A 22,740-nucleotide genomic window follows, 5' to 3' on the forward strand; every position below is an offset into this window, starting at 1 on the left:
AAAACCCACGAGGCAACAACTCTTCCAGGTGTCACAGGGAGCCAGGGCCCAAAAAGAGCAGAGGTGGGACTCGGGCCTGGCTGTCAACCGTGCCCATGGAGAGCCATGGGATGGTGGGCTGTTTTATAAACCACAGAGGAGGGCAACCACGCGCACTCGTCCCATCCTGACTGGCGCCCCGAAAATGACTCAAGGGCCCCAACCCAAGCAAGGAGGGATCCGCGCCTCCTCCCAAAGCCTCGCTGGGCAGAGCTCATCAGCCACAGGAAACAATCAGGGATGGTTTCAGTTCCCCTCTGGTGGTGGCTGCCAAGACGGAGCCCTGTCTCAGAAGGAGCCTGGCATCCAGCTCCACGTTCTGTGACCGGAGCAACGGCTAGGGGAAGGAAGAAGAACCACAGGAAGAAGATCCGGGCCCTCTCCTTGCTTAGGAAAGGAAGTGGTTCAACAAGGAAAGGGGATGGGTGGGCAGTGGGCCCAGGGCTTAGAGCTTTAAAAACACAGGGTTTTACAGGCTCTGGGTTTCGATCTTGGCTCTGCCACTTAGAGAAAGGTGGCCTCTCCTTGCTTTCTCATCTGTGAAATGGGACCATGCCTCCTGGCAGGGTTGCTGAGAATTCAGTGAAGATGTGTTGGCTTAGGGCCTGGTCTTAGGATAGGCTCAATAAAAAGGAACCCTTTCAACCATCAGGAAGCCTTGGAGCCCCTGCAGCAGCGGGAAAGTTGCCAGCATTGCACAAACAGTTTTCTGGCTCTGGTTCCCACGTGGCAGAGACAGCAGTCTCCCCAGAAAGGGTCTGCCCATCCCTGGTACACAGGGCATCTACAAAAGCATCATTCCAGGGCTCCCTTTCTCCAGAGAGTTCAGGGGGATGGAGTGGACATCCCACGTGCCCTGGGGGTCCTGACACAGAACAGCACCGGCACCTCAGCCAGGGGGCTGCAGGCTGATGTCATACCCACTGAGCACCCAGGCCACTGTGCTTCCCCGTGTGTGACACACCACACACCAGAGCACAGGGCCCACGCTGCACAAGGAAACCTTCCATCTTTCCTTAAAGTCCTGAATCACAAAAATGACACAGTCTACGGAGATTCTAGACTCAGGGGAGAGATCTCTACTAGAGTCCAGGATGGGCAAAACTCGTGCGCCTCGTCTGGGCATGTGTCACTGGCAAGTGGAGTCCAGCGCCAGCAAGTGTGAATGACAGTTGGCTGAGAACATGTTGTGCCCAGCAGCCCCAGGCAGAATCAAATACAGCCTTTCCTCACAAGGAGCCCAAGAACGAGCTGAAGTAGTAAGACACGAACAGCAGAGAAGCCCAGGAACAGATCCCAGCAGAACGTTTCATGACTGGACAGCAAGACAGAACGTTATGGGCGTCTGCAAACAGAAGGAGCCATTTGGAGGCTCACCAACCCTAAAATGTGACTTGGAAACACAGGCAAAGGAGATTTACATGTCAGCCCCCATGGAATCACTGAAAGGGGTCCAGAAAGATGTAGTCACAGACATGGGAGCAGGCTTGCCTCTCTGAGTGTCATCAGAGGTATGGTGAGGGGGTCCCTGGAAGCCTTCAGCCATGCTCTGGCCTGCAAGGCCCCAGTGAGGCCCCCTCTCCCACAGCCAGAAAAAAGCCCCTCTCTTTGCCTAAGACTATGAACAGCTCTCACCGGAGACTCTGTGCACAGCATACCTCCGGTGTATTGAGTGTGCTCACCGAGCGTGCGGGTCCCAGGAATGTGTCCTCAGAGTGGCAGGCACAGGGGCACTGCTCTTCAGCACAGACACAGGTTCTCTCCTAAATTTGCCAACCAGGCTGTCAGCTTTCAGAGCAGTTCTGACTGAGCTTGGTGAGGGGCAGATCCCTGGTCACAGCCACGGCCCGATCACTCCTCAAGTTGGAGGGAAAGTTCAGTAGGACCTAGGGTCCTGCTCTAGATAGGGGTCTCCCCACTGGGCGGAAACACCCTGAGAAGGCCAACTCTAGGGACTTGCCATGGCCTGCCTCCATATACTCTGCAACCCTGTATTATCTGTTGACCTATGGGTTCAGTATTTCTGGGCAACTGTCACCTCTTCATTCAGAGGACACATGCTGATCTACATGTCATCTCTCTAAGACAAGCCAAGAAGCCCCAAGTTTATCAGACCTATTAAGGAAAATTTACTAACTGTCCCAGTACCCACAGCCAGCTTTACCAGTGTCTCTTCTGGGGAGCTCAGTGACCTAAAATGACAAAACCCTTCCTGCTGGGGGGCACCTCTGTGGGGGCCCATGCTGGCACCCTTACCTGCCTCAGGTACACAGGGGAGGGGGGCCATACTCACAGACCAGGCGCTCGCTCCCATCTGCTACGTGGTGGGCTCAGCCTCCCTCCCTTTGGAAACCTAATCTCCAGGACAGCACAGAGGCAGGCAAGAGCTCCCTGAGGCTTCCTGCAAACCAGCAGAGCCAGCACCCTGAATCCAAACAGCCTGAAGCAGAAGCAGCTCACTCCCACCCATTTCCCTGAACTGTGCACATTAACACAAGGACAGGCCTGCCAGTGAGCACCTGGCAACAACTAGGCAGAGGGACTGGCTTTCCTCAAAGCCCCACGCGCCCGCCTCTGGGACACATGACCTTCCAGAATTCCATGATTTGAAAACGCACTGTATTTTCCCCCTCCTGACCAAAAATCTCGCCCAGGAAAAAAATAATGGAGTCTTCTTACGATTTCTCAGTGAACTATAAGAGAGGACGTCATGCTTCACTGTGTCATATGATTCCGCCTGTGGGAAGAAGCCATATCTCAGTGGGCACCGGGACCCAGGAGGAGATTTAAACTACTACAGACACTTAAATCAAGGAATAGATTTTTTTTTTCTTCCTAAAGCAACAATATAGCAATGACAAAAACACATTTGGGCTTTGATTATATCCAAACTCTGAGAGTGAGCTAAGCCTTCTTAACATGCCTCATCTGACAACTGCTCTGCAAGTTTATCCTAGTAGTAATTTTTTTTTGACGTATTACTACATCATGAGTGCAAAACCATTCTTTTCAGCATTATACACATACACACACAAACACACACACAGGTATGTGGTCTTGCACTCAGAAGTGGTACTGCTGGGGTGCCTCGGTGGCTTAACTGGTTAAGCATCTTCCTTTGGCTCAGTCATAATCCCAGGGTCCTAGGATTGAGCCCTGCATTGGACTCCTTGTTCAGCAGGGAGCCTGCTTCTCTGCCACTCCTCATGCTTGTGTGCACACTGCCTCTGTCAAATAAATAAAATCTTTAAAAAAAAAAAAAAAAGGAAAGGAAAGGAAAGAAATGCTGCTGCAGTCAGAAGTGTTGTTTTTGTGGCCCTCAGTCGGGGTGGCAGTCTCCGGTCTGGCCTCACACCCAGAGTGACATCTGCAAAGCACGGCCCACAGACTCATCTAAGAGAGCCCCAGCCAGGCTCATCAGGGCTGTGGGCAATACTCCAAGCTCCCATTAGCTCCACGCAGACCAGAGCCACAGATTGGTGAGGACAAGGTAAAGTGATCCCAACAGACTTTTTTTTTTTTTTAAAGATTTTATTTATTTGTCAGAGCGAGTGAGAGTGAGCACAGGCAGACAGAGTGGAAGGCAGAGTCAGACGGAGAAGCAGGCTCCCTGCGGAGCAAGGAGCCCGATGTGGGACTCGATCCCAAGACGCTGGGATCATGACCTGAGCCGAAGGCAGCTGCTTAACCAACTGAGCCACCCAGGCGTCCCCCAACAGACTTTTAAAAAGTGAGAAGATATGGCCCATGTACGTAATGGAGTAGTATGCCTCCATCAGAAAGAATGAATATCCAACTTTTCTATCAACATGGACGGGACTGGAGGAGATTATGCTAGTGAAATAAGTCAACAGAGAGTCAGTTATCATATGGTTTCACTTACTTGTGGAGCACAAGGAATAACACGGAGAACACTGGAAGAAGGAGAGGAGAAGTGAGTTGGGGGAAATCAGAGGGAGAGATGAACCACGAGAGACTGTGAACACTGAGAAACAAACCGAGGGCTTTGGAGGGGAGGAGGGTGAGGGGTTGGGTGAGTTTGGTGGTGGGGATTCAAAAGGCAAGTATTGCATGGAGCACTGGGTGTGGTGCATAAACAATGCACCAGGAGTATCTTGGGATACCAAAAAAATAAAATTAAACTAACAAAAATAATATATACAATCAAAAAAAGTATGAGAGATCACTGAGAAAAGTCGACACCGAATATACAGGTAGGCATCAAAGTACCCACTCCTTACACATGCCTCATGAGAGTTCATTTTAATCCCTTTCCTTACTTTGGGTGCCTACCCTCAACCTTTCCTACAGAACAATCTTTGGGAAGCCTCCCCACTGTGGTTATCATGGTTTTAGTCATGATATGATACCTTTGTCTCCGTCACTCTTGGTGATCTGCCCAATGCATGAGGCATCTCGGGTGGAGCTCTTCAAGGAGCACTTGACTTGGAGTTCCAAGACTTGGTCCTTGTCCCAGATGTGCTACCTAATATGGAAATACTCTTGGGAAATCCATATGATTGCTCCCTGCCTATTTCTTCATCTGAGACTGAGAAGGTATTTTTCTTGTCTATTTCGAGGATCCAATGAGATACCATGCACACAAACGCCCAATCCCCTTTCATTTGGCAAAGGTCCCCAGAGTGTTTATTGACACGAATTTCAATGAGAGAAGAAAGAGGTCACCTTTATTTCTTCCCCTGGGTTCCCAGGGCCCAAAGGAGCATATATTACAAAAGCCAGGGCCTCGCGGAATTGCTCACACCCATGGACCGCTCCACAGTCTCCCCGGGTTCTCCACCTGAAGCTGAAGCCAGGCCATTGTTCTAGAACCCTTAGGACTTGGACCTCGGGGGCCTTCATTCAACCTCAGGGCCAGCAGGACCCTTCCTGTGCCTCTTCACACTATGAAAACATCTGCTGGGCTGACCCCAGCCTCCATTCCCATAGAGCCTGTCTTCAAAGCAGACCTCAAAAATCAGCAATATTCTCTTCCTCCACCTGCTGCCTCACCTTCAGCACAGGTGCACAAAGCATCGATACCAGAATGTTTAACCTCATGAAAATAAGAACTGGGGGCTGCCTGCCCACAAGTGACCATGCAAGAACTTGGGAGCTGTTTCCCAGCACAGGACACAGTGGAAAGGGACATGGGATGGAAATGCTGGACTCCTGGCTTTAGCACCTCTGTACAGCCCTGAATGGGTAACAGAATCTCTCTGACCCACCATCCAACCCGCTGCATCACCGGGTGCTGTGTGGATCCAGTGTGGCAATGCCCAGGAAAGCACTTTGCAAATGATGGTGTGCCATGCAAATAACACATGCCCTACAGAGGCGCCTGTCCCACTGTCCCACCTCAGGACTTGACAAGACATCACTGTTTTTAACGGAAAATTTTCTTTCACACTAAAATATGGATTTTTTCAAAAAGGAAAATGGCAGATTCAAGGGCCTACCACACCAGACTTGCCCGTTAGGGTTTACCCCCAAGCTCCATCCTTATTAGCACAACATTTTGTTCTGAATCGCCTGTAAACAAATATTTATTGACTGCTGTTAAGGTCCAGGCCATGCTGGATACTACAGATTGGGCAACAAACAACCACAAAAGACAAAATCTTTGTTTTAATGTTCCAAGGGGAAGAGACAAGGAAGAAATGTGTCCAGTATGCCAGGTGGTGATGAGGGAAAGACTTACCTTTAAATGTTTTAAAAAACAAAGCAAGGTTAGGAGGTGATATTTTACTTTTAAGATTTTATTTCAGAGAGAGGGAGAGAGAGAGAGAGAGCTGCAGAGGGAGGTGCAGAGGGAGAGGGAGAAGCAGGTTCCCCACTGAGCAAGGAACCCAACACAGGGCTCAATCCTCAGACCCCAAGATCATGACATGAGCCCAAGGCAGATGCTTAACCCACTGAGCCACCCAAGGAGCCCCAGCGGGTGCTTTTTTTTTCACATCTTATTTATTTTTTTCAGTGTTCCATGGAGGTGCTATTTTAAATAAGGTGATCAGGAAGGCCATCTCTGAGAAGGTGACAGCTGAGCACAGACTTGACTGGAATGAGGTAGTGAGCCAAGGCTGTTTGTGGGGAATGGGTGTGCAGGCACAGGGAAGAGCCAAGTCCCTCTGAACACAGCAGAGGGAGCCAAGGGGACAATAGGGACAGATCAGAGACATGGTGGGTGCCCGGGGAGAGGAGCCTACCCAGCAAGAAGGCCATTTAGCTCACAGGCAGGACTCTGAATTTCATTCTGAATGAAGTTAAGATGTCATCAGAAGGTTCCAAGTGGAATGCTGGCACCATTGGGACACAGTGCAATTGCATTTTCCAGTTACTCTTGCTAGTGTACAGGAACACAATAAATTTTTGCATGTTGCCCATCGATCCTATGACTTTGTTAAATTCACTTTTTTTTTTTTTTAATTAAGTGCAATTAGCCAGCATGGTTGGAACTGGAGGGTATTATGCTAGGTGAAATAAATTCTCTTACTAATTAAGATTATTTAGAATTCTGCCTTCCACAAACACAGATAATTTTCCTTCTTCCTTTCCAACCCTTATGGCTTTTCTTTCTGTTGCCTGATTACATGGACTGGGACTTCTAGTCCTGTGCTGTAAAGAGTTGCGCACACAGACTTCCTTGCCTTGCTCCTGATCAAGGAGGAGAGAATTCTATGTGTCATAGTTTAGAATGATTTCAGCTGTGGATTTTTGAAAGCTGTCCTCTAACACATGGTGGAATTTCTCTTTTATTCTGAGTTTGCTGAGAATTTCTTATCATAGGCTGTGAGTTTTGTCACATGTTTTTTTCCTGCATTTACTGCACAGATCATATAATTTTCCTTTTTTATTCAATTAATGTGGTGTATTACAGTCACTGAATTTTCACATGTTAAAGCAACCTTGTATTCCTGGGGAACCCCACTGGGGTATGAGGTATCATGATTGCTGTATGCAATATGCTAGGGGTTTTGTTATTTTTGGGAGAAATATTGGTTGTAACTTCTTTTTCATTTTTTTTAACATGATTATACTGGCCTCATGAAATTATATGGGAAATGTTTTTCTCTAATTATTTGGAAAATGTTTCCTTGTTCATACTGGCAATTTAGTTTCCTTTCCTTTTTCCTTCATTAGTCTTCTTGAGGGGTTTATAATTTTATTCATTTTTTTAAGAGCCAACTTCTGTTTTTATTGATTATTCCCTATCACATGTCTATGTTTTTTTCATTTACCCTCCTCTCATCCCTTGTCATATCTTACTGTTACATATATTATAAACTCCTAAATAAATTGCTACTATTTTGCTTTAAACCATTGTCTTTTAATGAAGTTTAAAAATAAGAAAATTAGGGCGCCTGGGTGGCTCAGTGGGTTAAGCCACTGCCTTCAGCTCAGGTTATGATCTCAGGGTCCTGGGATCGAGTCCTGCATCGGGCTCTCTGCTCAGTGGGGAGCCTGCTTCCCTCTCTCTCTGCTTGCCTCTCTACTTGTGATCTCTGTCAAGTAAACAAATAAAATCTTTAAAAAAATAAGAAAATTAATTCTTTTATATTTACAACACATTTCCCTTTTTATGGCACTTTTAATTCCTACATATGGATCCATTTTATCTGGTGGCATTTCCCTTCAGACCAAAGACTTCCCTTTAATGGTCCTTGTTCCGTAAGTCCGCAGCAAACAGCTTCTCTCAACTTTTGTCAATCTGAAAATATATTTGTTTCACATTTATTTTTGAAAGATTTTTTTTTTCAGAACACTAATGATAATGTCTTACTGTCTTCTTCTTTGCACTGTTTTGATAAGAAGTTGGCCATATTTTTACTTTTGTTCCCTTATATGTAATAGATCTTTCCTCTGGCTGCTCTACTATTTTATTTTTCTCTTTTGCTTTCAGCAATTTAATTCTGGTGGGCCTAGGTGTGATTTTCTCCAAGTCAACTCTGCTTGGGATTCCTTGAAATTTGGGAACCTGCAGATTGAAATTCTTTTCCTATCAAATTTGAGGGAATTTCCTCAAATATTTCTCTGCCCCAACCTCTCTTCTTATAGAATTCCAACTATACTAGACTACTTGATATTATCTCTCCCATGTCATCGAGGTTCTGTTCATTTTATGTTTCTTTTTTTCACTCCATGCTTCAGTCTGAATTGTTTGTATTGATCTGTTTTCAAGTTCATGGGTATTTTCTTCTATAGTGCCCAAACTGCTGTTAGATCCATCCAATCCAATTTTTCATTCCATACCACACATTTTTCAGTTCTGGGATTTCTATTTGGTTGTTTCTTAAATTTTCATTTCTCTACTAAAATTCCTATTTGCTCATTATGCTTGGATGGGTTTTTAATCTATTCATCTTTTCCTCTTTGTTATCACTCATACTACCCTGCATGTCTAGTGTTTTTTTTTTTAAATTTTATTTTATGCTTGATGTTGCAGATAATACTTTGTTTAAATAGCGTTGAGTTTTAGTCTGCCAGACAGTTGGCTAGACCATCATCTGATCCTAACAGAGCTTTCTTCTAGGTTTTGCTATAGTGGGTTTAGTGAGGTGCTTAGCCCATGCTAGAGTAGAACTACTCTTGAGGTGGTGGTCTTTTTGTGGCCTCAGGTAAAAGACTGAGGTTCTCAAAAAGTCTCCCCAGTCTGGCAGGTTATAATGTTACCCCTCCCAGCACCATGTGACCCTCAGAATCTCTGCTCAGCTCACTTCCCAACCCTCAGGAGAGCCTTGTCCTATGTAAACACTGATTAGTATTAGGTAAGAATCTAGGCGACCACTTGGAAGATTTCTGAAATCCTTGCTCTGCTCAGAATTCTCCTTTCCAACACCCCGCCCCCCCAAATGCCAGCTGCCTCAGCACTCCAGGATTCTGATTCCCAGTCCCTCCAATGAGCTCTGTGCCTGAGTCTACCTCCCTGTGCCTTGGTTGCAGAGACACTCCCCAACTCCCCCTCCCAGCCAATAGCAAGCCAGGATGAACACACAGCTTGCCTCCGTTTGCATCACACACTGGCAAGGAGTGACATCGCAGTCTTAATAACAGTTGCTTCATCTGTTTTGTCCAATGTCATAATTGTTTAGGAAAGGAGAATAAATCCAACATTTATTGGTCCATCATGGCTGGAATCAGAAGTCTGGTTATATTCTAAATGGTGGCTCTGGCAGCATGCTGCACAGAAGAGGCTATAACACAGATGACCTACCATGAGAGACCCCACAAAAAGGACTGATGGTGAAGCTTCTCTCAACACAGAACATGCACATTATCTGATACTGACTAGATATCCATGCAGATTCTGCAAGGCATCGGGAGTCAAATGCATAGCTGTAGATAAACCCACGGTAACATGAGGCCAGTTCTTGTCTCTGATGCCAGATACAGACCTGTGATTTAAAAGTCTGGAAAGACAGGATCCCCTCTCCTAGCCCAGCTGCAGCGGGAGCAGGAGGAGGCAGTCCCTGAAGCTCCTTCTCTGTTCAGAACTGACTGGCCACAATCTGCTAGACTGGCCATCTCATCTGGAAGACCAGCCACAAGGGCAGAGGAATCCAAAAGAATGGCCTGGAGAGCTCTGAGGTCACCCTCAAGTATCAGGTCTCTTCAGGATGACTCCAAGTCCTCAGCTGCGGGGCAGGAGTCGGGTCACACGTGCTGTCTCTCTCCTACAACTGCATGACTAAGTTAATCCTCCAACAAGTCATCTTTCTGTAAATGTCTGGCCGTGGCACTGCAAATAGGGGTATGGGTGGCTGACAGGCCAGAAGTCCTTCCTGACCACCAAGCTAGAGGTTTCTGTGGCTTCTCCTGTCCAAATCCTGTGGACAATTTGTCAACCAAAGAGTTTAAACGTGTATAGGAAGATTTTATCAGCCCAAATAAAAATGCAAACTCAACTGACAGAATGGGAGAAGATATTTGCAAACGACATACCAGATAAAGGACTAGTGTCCAAAATCTATAAAGAACTTAGCAAACTCAACACCCAAAGAACAAATAATCCAATCAAGAAATGGGCAGAGGACATGAACAGACATTTCTGCAAAGAAGACATCCAGATGGCCAACAGACACATGAAAAAGTGCTCCATATCACTCGGCATAAGGGAAATACAAATCAAAACCACAATGAGATATCACCTCACACCAGTCAGAATGGCTAAAATCAACAAGTCAGGAAATGACAGATGCTGGCGAGGATGTGGAGAAAGGGGAACCCTCCTCCACTGTTGGTGGGAATGCAAGCTGGTGCAGCCACTCTGGAAAACAGCATGGAGGTTCCTCAAAATGTTGAAAATAGAACTGCCCTATGACCCAGCAATTGCACTACTGGGTATTTACCCTAAAGATACAAACGTAGTGGTCCAAAGGGGCATGTGCACCCGAATGTTTATAGCAGTAATGTTCACAATAGCCAAACTATGGAAAGAACCTAGATGTCCATCAACAGATGAATGGATGAAGAAGATGTGGTATATATACACAATGGAATACTATGCAGCCATCAAAAAAAATGAAATCTTGCCATTTGTGACAACATGGATGGAACTAGAGCGTATCATGCTTAGTGAAATAAGTCAAGCGGAGAAAGACAACTATCATATGATCTCCCTGATATGAGGAAGTGGTGATGCAACATGGGGGCTTAAGTGGGTAGGAGAAGAATCAAGGAAACAAGATGGGATTGGGAGGGAGACAAACCACAAGTGACTCTTAATCTCACAAAACAAACTGAGGGTTGCTGGGGGAGGGGGGGTTGGGAGAAGGGGGGTGGGGTTATGGACATTGGGGAGGGTATGTGCTTTGGTGAGTGCTGTGAAGTGTGTAAACCTGGCGATTCACAGACCTGTACCCCTGGGGATAAAAATACATGTTTATAAAAAAAATTTTTAAAAACAAATTAATTAATTAATTAAAAAATGCAAACTCAAACCTGCCCTATCACTGTGGATGTCTATCAGCAGATAAATAGCTGAATGAGCCGTCCCCTCCCTTCCCTGGTACAAGCTGCTGCTTGCCCTGGACAACAGACCAAGGCTCGGGTTTCCAAGGTGGCTTACAGATCCAATGACCTTCCCCTGCCACCCCCCTCCCCCGTGCCGTGGCACTGCCTTCAACAGAGAAAGCACAGAATGAAGCATTTGCCATCTATGAAACACCAGGGTCTGCCCTTGAGATGTCAACCACACCTCACCATTTCCACTAAACGCCCTTTCATATAGAAATTAATTTCATTTACACCTGGCCTATTTTCTCTCATTGGGGTCTGGGTCCCTATTCTCTTTGGTACAATTAGCCAGAAAGTCTTAAAGGTTCAGAGGTCAACACAGTAAAAGCCCATGACCTGAAACTTGACTTCCCTGACCCCATGTTTAAAGGCTGAATCTGAACTCGAAGTGTAGACATTGTATTAATGCGCCCTGGTTTTCAGCCTCACGGAGGCCTGGGAGGACTTTCCAGCGAAGATTAAGGACAGACTGGCAGAGAGTCATCAGGCAGGTTCTGTGGAAGGCTTCTGAGCACACCATGAAATTCATATTTTCCAGAGCCCTAGACAGCAATAGCAAATTCTTAAATTTCCCTGATGATATTTGCATCAGATTCCCTGTGCTTCTCAAGGGATACTTATTTGTTCATAAAATTATTTTCTTTATTTGGTCCAATTTTCTTCTGATTTAAGTGTAGCAGCTGTGCCATGTAATTGCTGTAACTTATAAGAAGAGGTAGACAGGTATGGGAAAGCCCCCATGAAATGTCTGCGAAAACATTCTTGATTATTGGGTAAAGGACACCAGAGGACATTTTGAGTGTTTCCAAGTAATCTGGACCCAAGCAACTGTCATCTAACTCAAGTTCATAAAAACTGCAAATGTAAACGAAATGAGCTGTCAGGAGCAACCTGGCCATGTAAAATGGAACTTCCTCCTTCCCACGCATTCCTGTTGCCGACCTGCTCAGGCCCATTGAAATTTGATGCCCAGGTTGAGGCTGATCGGCCTCCCAGGGGAGCAGAGCCCTGGCATGGAGCCCTCCATCTGGTCGCACACCCCAAGCCACCTGGCCAGCTGCTCCTTTACCCTCGTTCCCTTTTGGCCAAAGGAATCATGTTCCTGTGCCACCTGTAATCTCAGGGAGCCTTTCCCCAGGTCTGCAGCCCATCAGTGGGCCTGGCAAAGGGCCAGCAAAAGGGTTGAGGGAAGACCAGAGTGAAAGGCCTAGGTAGCAGGGCTCTGGTGGCTTTTGTAAAGGGGTCCTTTAACCCTGAAGAGGGAAACTGCTACATGTTGGACAGATCTCAACCCTCCAGCTTCACAAAACATTGAGCAGTCTTCCTCATTGTGTCCTTTGTCTCCAACATCACACTTGGGTGAATTCTACTCCCTGGCCCCCCTCCCTGCCTGGCACGGCCTCCCAACTCGGTCCCTGCAGGCGGCAGATTTCAAAGACCTCTCACCAAGAGGGGTTGTGGGCCGGACCCAAGCTCAGGCAGGAGACCCCACATACATTTTGAGAAAAGCAGTCAGCACATCTTCTCTAAAAATGTACTCTGAGAAGTTCCTTATTTCCCAAACTGTTGCTCTCAGGACCTCTCAGAACTGGATCAGCTCTGGCTCACGATGAAAACCATTCTCCAACAAGGAGCCTCAAAGAGGAGGGTGTCCGACATCCACCCCGTGCTAGGGTATGGGCTTCGGAGCACACCAGGTCTAGGTCTGCTTACATGGGTGACCCTGGCAAGGGCATGTTTCCTTTTCTACAAAGCGGAGCTAGGAACTGCACCTTCTCTTGGGCTTCACAGGAGGTTCAATATGGTGATACAGATCAACTGGTTAGCTCAAGTCTGTATAAAACTCCCTTTGGGTGAAAGGGGCAGCTCGGGACTCAGGTGTCAACGAGCTTGGCACAGAGAACCAGAACCTAAGAAACCTTCTATTTTTCGAGAAAGGTTGAGAAGTTGTCCTCAAACCCAGGGGACTGTCAGGAAGTGGAGTATACTGCTAGGCTTGAGGTGTCTCAGTGTTGAGAGTAGCTGTTACACAAGGATCATACCAATGTCACTGGCAAAGAATTAGAAACCCAACTGGGATTTTCTTTTTTAATTTCTCCCCAGAGAATTCTTTCCAACATTCAACCTACTGCAAATTACTTCACTCTTGTTGGCTTCGGTGCTCATACTTGGAAAATACAGAAATTGTCCAATCTCTGGATCTATTCTTGTTCCCAGCTGCCCCAGTTTGAGGCTTACCAGTGGGGTCATGACACCCAGAGTTCTGGGTGTAGCCCGGAGGGACAGACTGATGGGATAATGCCAGGCAGCAGGCGAGCAGCAGGCCCCTGGGCAAGGTGCTGAAGTGAGGGGCCAGGGAACCTCTGCGCCTGTCATTCTGCCCCCAACACAGGCACATCCTTTCTACCGTCTGGCCCTCAGGCCCTAACAAAAGGCCCACACCCTATCTACTACCTGGCCCTACCTTGTCCTTTAAAGGGGAATGTTACTTCCAGCCCTGCCCACCTCACAGTTGATGTGGGGCCCAAACAAGACAGCTGAGTACACGGTGTGCCTTGAAAAAACCAGATGGCTCTAACAACAGGAAAGTTTCTTCAGACTTGTGGGACCCTTAACACAAATGTCCCCAGGGACTGGCCCCAGGTACCAGCAGAGGGAGCCCGTAGGTACAACCTAAGGTTGTGTGAAGAGCACTGGATCAGGCACTAAAGGAACAAAGCTGGCTGAAGCGTGGTCCCTGGTCTCCAAGTGTCCCAGCAGGGGACTACTCCCTCCCCGTGCTAGGTCTAGGTGTGGCCCAACACATCCCTTCTGAAATCCTGTGTTCAGAGCTGACAAGGCTGGCCAGATCAACACTGCAGTGGCAGTGCTAGGGCAAGAAGGGAAGGCACCTGCGAAATGGGAGCGCTGCTTCTTTGTGGGACAGGACACCAGTGGCGGGCTCACTGTGCGCAGAGCCAGCCCGTGGTGGCCTCTGAGGCACAAATGCAGGTGATCACGTGCAGGCCGGGCTGTAAGGCGGAAGTCAGTTGCTGCGCTTCAAAGCTGGGCCACCCTGAAAACCTTCAGATGCTTTGTTTTCTTCCCCAAATTGTTCTACTCACGCGATTCCACCCACAGTAACCCCCAGCACACCAATCACTCAGATTGTGAGCATTTCATGTTGCAGCGGGGAAGCCACAGCAGCAACCTCGGGTATCCAGGCCGCATGCTGGGATCTCTGCAAATGTTTTTTCTAGAACAATGCTGACACACATGTGATTTAATATCCCACCATTCTACCTAGCTGATTCATTCGGTGGCTCCAAAGTGCCAGGCCCCTCCCCACTCCTGGGAAGCATAAAGCCTGCCCCTTTGTTTTGCACCAACTAGCAGCAGCGGCAGTACTGCTGCCCTGTTGTCTCCAGTGACAACCGCGGGCGTCCTGGGCAACACACCAATGCCAGAGGTTGGAGAGAGCAGGAAAGGGGCAAGGGAAAACAAAGCATTTTGCAATCTGTTAAAATACCCATGCTCACCAATCCCTCCCTGGGAATGGAAAGGCAGCTCACAAAGAGAGAACGCCAGGCAGAGGAGCAGGGCGTGCTGCCTAGGGGTGGGGTCAGCTCAGGGGCAGCTGGGCTCTGCCTGGCTCAGTGTGCAGTGGGCAGGTAAAGGCACAGAGCCACCAGAAAAAGAGCAGGGAGCACAGTGGTGCCCATACCTGTCTGCCACTCACTCCTGGGGAGTGACCTGACTGTGCCCTCCTGGCGCCCACATCTGTCTCAGGTGTGCTGAGGCTACGCCAGCTGTGCTGGCACAGGTCTGCTTCTCGGAACCCCTGCTCATCTATAATTGGGTGTGTGCCAGGCACAGAGCAGGCCCTCCCCCAATGCCCTGGGGCCAGGGTTGGCTCCTGAGAGCAGACCTCCATGCCACTCAGGACTGCTGCTTCTGGGCACCCCCCTCCATGCCTGACACAGCCACCTCCTCCCTGCTGCAACCCTGCTAAAACACAGCTGAGCTAATTCTGGGCTCCCTGCCACCCGCACAAGCCCACGCTGCACATGTTCTGACTCATTTCTGAGGCTCCCAGAAGCTAGGGCCAGGAGAAAGGCTGCAAGGGACCCACCAGGCACCCCATCAGCCCAGGCCCAGTGTCTTTAGGCCTGGCAGTGGAACCAGAGGCAGATCTGAGACTCTAGCCACCACGACCCCATCACACTGGTAGGAGACGAGCCCAAATTTTAAACTCCATGAATATCTTGAGATTCATATATTCATAGCCATAGACTCATAGTACACATAGCATGGAGTTAAAATCTAAAATTAAAAATTAAACCTATGCTACTCTTACCACCAGGACCCATTCTGACACATGGAAAATTCTCACCCTATTAAAGCTCTCAAATATAAAAAGCATGAGATCAGAAAAGAAGGAGAATATTTACACTGAGCAACTCAATTCTACCTAATTCAAAAACCATTTCCTGGGGTGCCTGGGTGGCTCAGTGGGTTGGAGCCTCTGCCTTTGGCTCAGGTCATGATCCCGGGGTCCTGGGATCAAGTCCCGCATCAGGCTCTCTGCTCGGCGGAGAGCCTGCTTCCCCCCTCTCTCTGCCTGCCTCTCTGCCTACTTGTGATCTCTGTCAAATAAATAAATAAAATCTTAAAAAAAAATTTGCTGAACACCTATTACGCATTATTCTTCCTTGTGTTTCCAGAACCCAAGGCACAGTCTCTACCCTCAAGAAATCTCAGTCTGTGGAGGAAACAGTCATTTCCTACAGTCTGCTTATAATGAAGGGACCTATAATGTGACAGGGGAAGCCACAGGGAACAGTCATTTCTTCCCAGGAGGTGAGGGAGCAGAAAGAGTGATCTGTGGCCAGGCCGCTGAGTGGACCCAGTGGGCAGCTTGTGGGCAGCAAGGGCACAGGACTGATGTCTGGAGAGCAAGGAGTATAAAGGTTGCAACCTTTGGGCAATGAGGGGAGGGGTTGGTGTCAGAAGTGGTTACACGGCCAGACACCAAGCCCCTTTGTAAAGACGTCCCTTCCAGCAGAATGCAGGTCTGGGCATCAAAGGTGTGAGGGAAGGTGTGGACTTCAGAAGTACAGAGACACCCCCCCCCCCCAATGCCTACAGCAGGCAAGCAGTTCACATGCTCTGAGCCTCACAATGATCAGAATAAACAATCAGAACAAAACCTACCTTTCAGGGCTGCTCTGAGGATTAAATAAGCTATGGAGAAGCCCCTGGCAAAGCTTCTGGCCCATGGCCAGTGATCCTGCAGTGACCCAGTAAGACATGATGGGGACAATACACAGTTTAGAGCCAGACAGGCTGGCAGTCAAACCACCATCAAGAACCAGTACAACCTGGGGAACATTACTTCATACCTCCAAGCCCCAGCCTCATCAACAAGAAGGGCAAAAACAAGTGACCTGTTACTAGGCTTAGAAATGATCTCTGCATTACAGACATTTATTATCATTCTGTCATTCCCCAGGACCCACCAGCCAGAGTGGGGTGGGCAGGATGGCACACATGCTCCACTTGTGGTCAGAAGCCAGGATTCAAAGTCAAGCACAGGCCGGAGCCTGGGTAACCATGTTCCTGGAACTCCTCTATGGAACCTGCTACTCAGTCACCTCCTCCTGCCTCCTCCAGCACCACATGGCAACTCAGCCAGCTCCAAGCAGCATGGAAATTTACTCAAGGTGGCCTCTGCCCCTCCACCCTAGGCAGGAAGTGCCACGGAGCCGGGTTTCCAGGGGGAAGGTGCCTCTCTCTAACACAGGCTGTGGCACCCACGTGCGTGAATGCTAATGCTATGAACATGCAGAGAAAGTGCACGCGAGCAGCTTCAGACACAAGAGAGGGCCCCCTGAGAAAAGCAGGGTCCTGCCCACCCTGATGCTGAGGGTGGCCCCCAGCCCGCCGGGCTGGCGTGCTCCCCCACAGGCTCCCTGAACATCCTGCCCCACCGAGCTCCTGCGTGGGCAGGCAGGCAGGTGGCATTCCTGCTTGGTGTGGGCTACAGCAACATGCGTACCCACGGGAGCCCGGCGGAGCTTCCCTGAAAAACTGCCCCCGCGCTGCTCCAGGCTTGGGTTACAGAGGCTGGCTCCTGTCACTGCCGCCCACGGTGGCTCTGAGATTACACGAGCTGGACATTGTCCAGGCAAACCTACTGTTTGTTTTCATCCTCTTTGAAGGAGACTTAAAAACAAACAAACAAACAAACACCCCCCCCCCCCCCCCCGCAAAACCCAGGAGTCTGGGCTGGGGAGGAAGCAGCCCTGCTCCCGCCCCCTCCTCCACCTTCTGGGGAGAAGGGCCTCGCTCACAAGGGTGACTGTTCACTGGCAGAAGACCGGGGCCCTCACCACCAACAGGCTCCTGTTGTCTCCAAATAGGAGGGCCCTGTGCAAGGAGGCAGGGGTGGCCTTGGGTGCAGGTGCCCATCAGCCAGCACCCATCCAGGGAAAGCCAGCCACCCATCCTCCTGCTTCTGTTTTTGACAATCTCATCCTGGAACCTAAGACCCCTGAGAGGGAAGGAAGGCTGATGTGACTCTCAGCTCCCCCATGCTGTTCCTAGAGCGGGGCTCCAGCCCCTTGAGACAATGTCTGGTCGTCAGCAGGTGCACAATGGGCAAAGGGGTGCAGCCCAGAGCAGGAGACCCAGGCACCTGGGTATCAGCCCCCTTGTCAGACTTGGGTCTCTTCCAGTATGGGCAGTTTTGGTGTAGGAGTTGGCATGGGGCCCTCGGGGTAGAGATATAATGGAGGGAGGGAAGGCAGCAGGCTGGGAGTGTCCATTTCCTGGTCTGGCACAGGGACTGGGTCTAACCCCTACTCAGAGTGATAAAGAAAGAAAAGGACATCACATAACAGACCTTAGGAGACTGGGGCCCGGGGACAAGGAGGTATCCAGAGTGTGGGAGAGGGGTTGCCCCTCACTGTCTCCTTTCTGCAAGGAAACAGGGGTAGCTAAGTCCTTCCTTTGGGCCTAGGATTATCTAGAGGAGGCCAGAGCAGAATGTCACAGTGCACTGGCTTCTGAGCACACTGGAGACACCTTCTGGTACCCCCAGTGATGAGGGCAACCACAAATAGGGGCAAGAGCATCCTAATGCCTGTCCCTGTGCCCACAAGGACAAGTGAGGCCTGAGAACACGACTCTTCTGAGACCTCAGGAGTCTGGAGTCCTGCAGGAGCTGTGTGGGTTTGTGCTAAACCAGGAGGTGGGGAGACCTTGTGAAAATCACCGGAGAGCGGAGGGAGGAGGGCTGTCAGTTTTGTCCAAGGGAAGGACAGGAGCTGCAGGGAGATGGGCAGGGGCTGCACTGGGCAGGTGAAGAGGGGGATGCTGGGGCACAGTGGGGAGAGTGGTCAGCTGAGGAAGCCGGGCAGGCAGGCTGGTCATCGCTGGGCAGGCACAGTCAGGTCCATGGGATATGTCAAAGTTACACACTCAATGCCAGTTTGTGACAAGAGGTCAAGTTCCTTCAACACAGCTTTCTCTGACTCTCGAACTGAGGAGAAGACAAAGGCAGGTCTTGAAAATCTCTGCTAACCAGCACTTCATCTCATAGAACCAAAACGAAAACTCCGACCGTATACAGCACAAGTGTTCAAAGGCTTGGCTAAGCCTATGTTTGGCAAATGATAGCACCTGGTCCTTCTGGGCTTTCCAGATTGCTGCCTTTTAAAGCCACTGTGTCAGGCTTGGAAAACTGCCCCAAACTTCTAGAGGGAGATGGACAGTAGGAACCCCAACAACACTGTCTAATCTCAGGGTACACTTAGGAGATATTCCTAATTATAAAAGCAATTCACAGGGCCGTAAGAAACCCGCAGCATGTACACAATGGAACACTACTTGGCAATAAGAAGGACTAAATCACTGAAACCTATATCTCCATGGATGAACTACAAAATAAGAGGCTCAAAGAAGCCAGACGAAGAGATTCCATACTGCAAGATGGCACTGACTTAAAATTTTAGGGAATATATACTGAATAACAGTGACATAGAGGGTCGGTGGTCACCTTGTTGGGAGGAGATTATGAAAGCCATGATGGATATGTTCATTATCTTGACAGTGTGTGTCAGTTTCATGGATATGTATATGTGTCAAAATTTATCAGATTAAACTGCAGGCTATGTGTCAATTATTCCCAATAAAGCTGTTTTTTTAAAAAAAAAACTCATCCATCCTGATTGTAAGAGAAAATACAGAAAGATATTATATCTCCCATAATTCTATCAGAGCTGACTGGAAACAACATTGTGATAATGTTTTCCTTCCAGTATTTTCTCTATACACAGACATAAATAATATCTGAATTTGTTTTTATGTAGAAGGCAATCTCTTTTTTTAGAAAGTTTTATGTTCCGAATTATTATTATTTTTTTAAATTTTAAAATGGTCCCTCCTGAATGTTTTTTGTTTGGGTTTTAAGCACCAATCCCTCAGGCATGCTAAGAAGAGGAGGTGGGAATAAGCAGCTCCCAGGAAGCGAAGATCAGCAAGGCGAGGGGTAGAGCCCCTGCAGCGAGCCTGTCCAGAGGGGCTGGGTGGACACAGGTCCCTGACCCTAAGTGACAGCCTGCCTGAGCTTCTGGGAATGTCCACACCCCTTCCTTTGGTTCAGTCCACCCAAACCCTCTTGTGCACCAGATCAAGCTGAAATGACAGTGCCATGTACCCAGTACCCATTCCATCAAAATTTGCCAAAGGGAGTCTTGGAAATGTGATGACCAGCCTATTCACCCAGCATCTCTCCCATTCTCACTCTGGCCCCCAGCTCTTTCCCTCTGGTCCTTCTCTCCCTTCACTTCCCTTCCAGCTCTAGCCACCATCCTAGCCACCAGCTCTAGCCTTCTCCATTTAGCCTTAGACCATGAAGCTCCCTTCACCAAGCATCCTAAGTAAAGCTCTCAAGGGCTCGACCACACTCTGGCATGAGACTGACTCATTTCCCATTACTGGATGCTTAAGTTGCTTCCAAATTTTCATCTTTATAAATAACACCGTGAGGAGCATCCTTGCACAGAAACTTTTTGATTGCAGAGTTCATTGTTTCCTGGGGAAAAATTCCTAAAAGCAGAATCACCAGGATAAAGGGATGAATTCTTTTAAGGGTTTTGGGACATTCTGCCAAAGCCGCTTGGCAGAGAGCTCTTACCATCCCTTTCTAAAGGCACAGGGGAGTCCTTGCCACACGTGTCCACTTGTGCGGAGCACCATTAGTCACAAAAACAATATACACCAAAAACTTGCTAATTTGATAGCAAAAATTAGTACCTAATTTTCACATGCATCTATTTTATTACTGTAAGACTGACCTTCCTCACATTTGCTGCCACAGGGGGTGCCTGGGTGGCTCAGCTCATTGAGCGTGTGACTCTTGATTTCAGGTCAGGTCATGATTTCAAGGTCCTGGAATGGAGCCCCACTCAGTGGGGAGTCTGCTTCTCTCCCTCTTCTTCTGCCTGTCCCCCTCGCTCCTGTGTGCACACACACTCTCGCTGTCTCTCTCAAATACATAAATCTTTATAAAAAAAAGAACACCAACAAATCCATATCCTTTACCCACTTTCCTACCAGTAAGTTCATTTGTAATAAGACTTCTTCATATCAATTATTAGATTTGTTTCCATAAAAGAGTATGTGTCAGACACATCACAGGAGTTTTTTCTTAGTTTAGCAACTGACTTTTGACTTTGTTTTGGGGTTTCTTCTCTTGGCATACTGAAATTTTTATTTTCCCTGATGAATAAACAAAACAACTGTGGCATTGTGGCTTCTGCCTCTGGCATCATATATCGAAAGATGTTTCTCATCCGATAATTTCTCATATGCTTAAAGTGAATTTAATAATTTCATTTATAAATTTAATATATTAAGGGAATATATTTTGAGGTTTGATGACTGAGGGAACTGATGGTTTCCCCACATGGTTAAATATCAACTGTATCTGTTAACTTCTATTTTCCGGACTTTCTAGTCTTTTCCACAGACATGTTTTCTATTAATATCTCAATATCAAAACGTTTAAAGTATGACAAATTTATAATGTTTTACTATCTGGTGGGTCATCCTTCCAGATCCTGGCTGGAAGCTGCGTTAAATCCATAATTTGGGAACAACTTAAATATGTAAAGTATTGATCCCTCCCTCCCAGAAGCACACTGAACATTTTTGTTTACACACTGCCCCTTTTGTGTCTCCAGCGCTAACTGACTGTGTTCTGCATACAGCTTCTACACAGTTCCTAGGACATGCCCTCCCTACGTTTGCCATCTTTGATTCTGTCAGGAGAGAAACAGTTTCCCCGCGCACACATTTCCACATGGAGGCGCTGTCTCCGCGACGTCCCCCAGGCCAAGCATGGCTGGTTCCAAGCCCTTACTGAGGGATCACCCTGACCCCCAGGGCCATGACCCCTGCAAGGAGCCCACCTTCCCTGTTCAGCTGAAGCCTACTTCTGTAAACTCTTCAGCCCACCTCATCCCTCCACACCATCCATGTCCTGTCTCATCAGACTTGGTTCGTTCCACACGTCACACCCCTCGTCCCCCCGTGCTTCCCTGACTGTGGAAGTGTCATTCACACCTCCAGACCCACAGTGCTGCCTCTGTAATCGAACTCATTAAGCCCCACGAGGTGGGCATCTTGTGGAGGAGCCCCTATTTCCATCTCCTTTATGATAAGGGGTGTTCACACGTCTCCGTTCTATCAGGTGATGCCACGAAGGCCTGACCCATGTCTAAGCTCCCCTGCCTCAAATCATAGTGCCATGCACATGGCTGCAGCAAACGTGTGTTGACAAACTAGATGAGGGAAACTGGAAACGTGGGTGTGCAGAAGCTGCTCGTCCCTGCTCATTCCTTAAGCCAAAAGGAAGGAGTACTCCAGGAAGACAGGGAGGCCCATGGGGCTGAGGACAAAGGAGCTCCTGTGCCTTCCCAGAGTGAATGGGATGCAGGCCAGCTCAGTCTTGCCCTCTTAGACTCTCCCCAGAAGGTCTGGGGCTCCTCCCTCCCTCAAGAAGGTGAGAGCTTCTGTCTTGGAAGTCAAATCTGCCAAGCCATGGCCCAGACATGCTCCGGTGAAGGCCAAAGGCCTCAACCCCGGCCACACAGAAGATTCACCTGTAAAGCTTGTTAAACACAAACTATGGTCCCACCCAGACCTCCTGAGTCAGCCTGGTAGGGGAGGCTGGGGCAGCTGCAAGTGGTGCTGGTACCTGGCCAAGGCACGGCCCAGGGAGGCATGGCCCACCTCCACCTTGTTGGCCTGCCCCGAACGAGGCAAAGCCTACGAGTGAAGGAGAAGGAAACCAACATTTGACAATGCCCAGAGGCGAGGCACCAGGCTAGGAAAGCATTTGGGATGAATCAGCTCATTTCCTCAGCAAACCTGTATAGCTTACTGTCCCAACTTATAGATGAGGAAACATGTTCCAAGGCATGTGTCTCACCCCCAAGGGACCAGGTTGGGACTAAGACCAAAAAAAGTACCCCTCATTTGAGAAAGCCAACCTTTCCGGGTTTAGTTAATACTCTGAAAGTCCTAAAATTCCCCAGAATGTCCCTCCCAGGGACATCTGAGTCTGAGGTACACAAGCACCTGGATGCAAACCCAAGGGCTATTTGCCTTTGATGAACAGGTTGTGGCCAAGGTGGAGCCGGG

General features: G+C 48.5%; 1 protein-coding gene across 4 annotated transcripts in view; it reads right to left on the minus strand.

Annotated features, from left to right (window-relative positions):
- The window catches only part of CRACDL (CRACD like), a 133,680-nt gene that overhangs the window by 95,971 nt on the left and 14,969 nt on the right, over positions 1 to 22,740 (minus strand). The window contains exon 1 of one of the 4 annotated variants that reach the window (XM_059134710.1): positions 2,333 to 2,458. The exons of the other annotated variants lie outside the window; for them this stretch is intronic. The gene's annotated coding sequence lies outside the window, so the exon portion shown is untranslated. Of the gene's footprint in view, positions 1 to 2,332; positions 2,459 to 22,740 lie in introns of those variants that run through there. 4 annotated transcript variants of the gene reach the window in all.

The sequence above is a fragment of the Mustela lutreola genome, chromosome 9 (genome assembly GCF_030435805.1).
Source record: "Mustela lutreola isolate mMusLut2 chromosome 9, mMusLut2.pri, whole genome shotgun sequence".
In the NCBI taxonomy this organism is placed as follows: Eukaryota; Metazoa; Chordata; class Mammalia; order Carnivora; family Mustelidae; genus Mustela; species Mustela lutreola.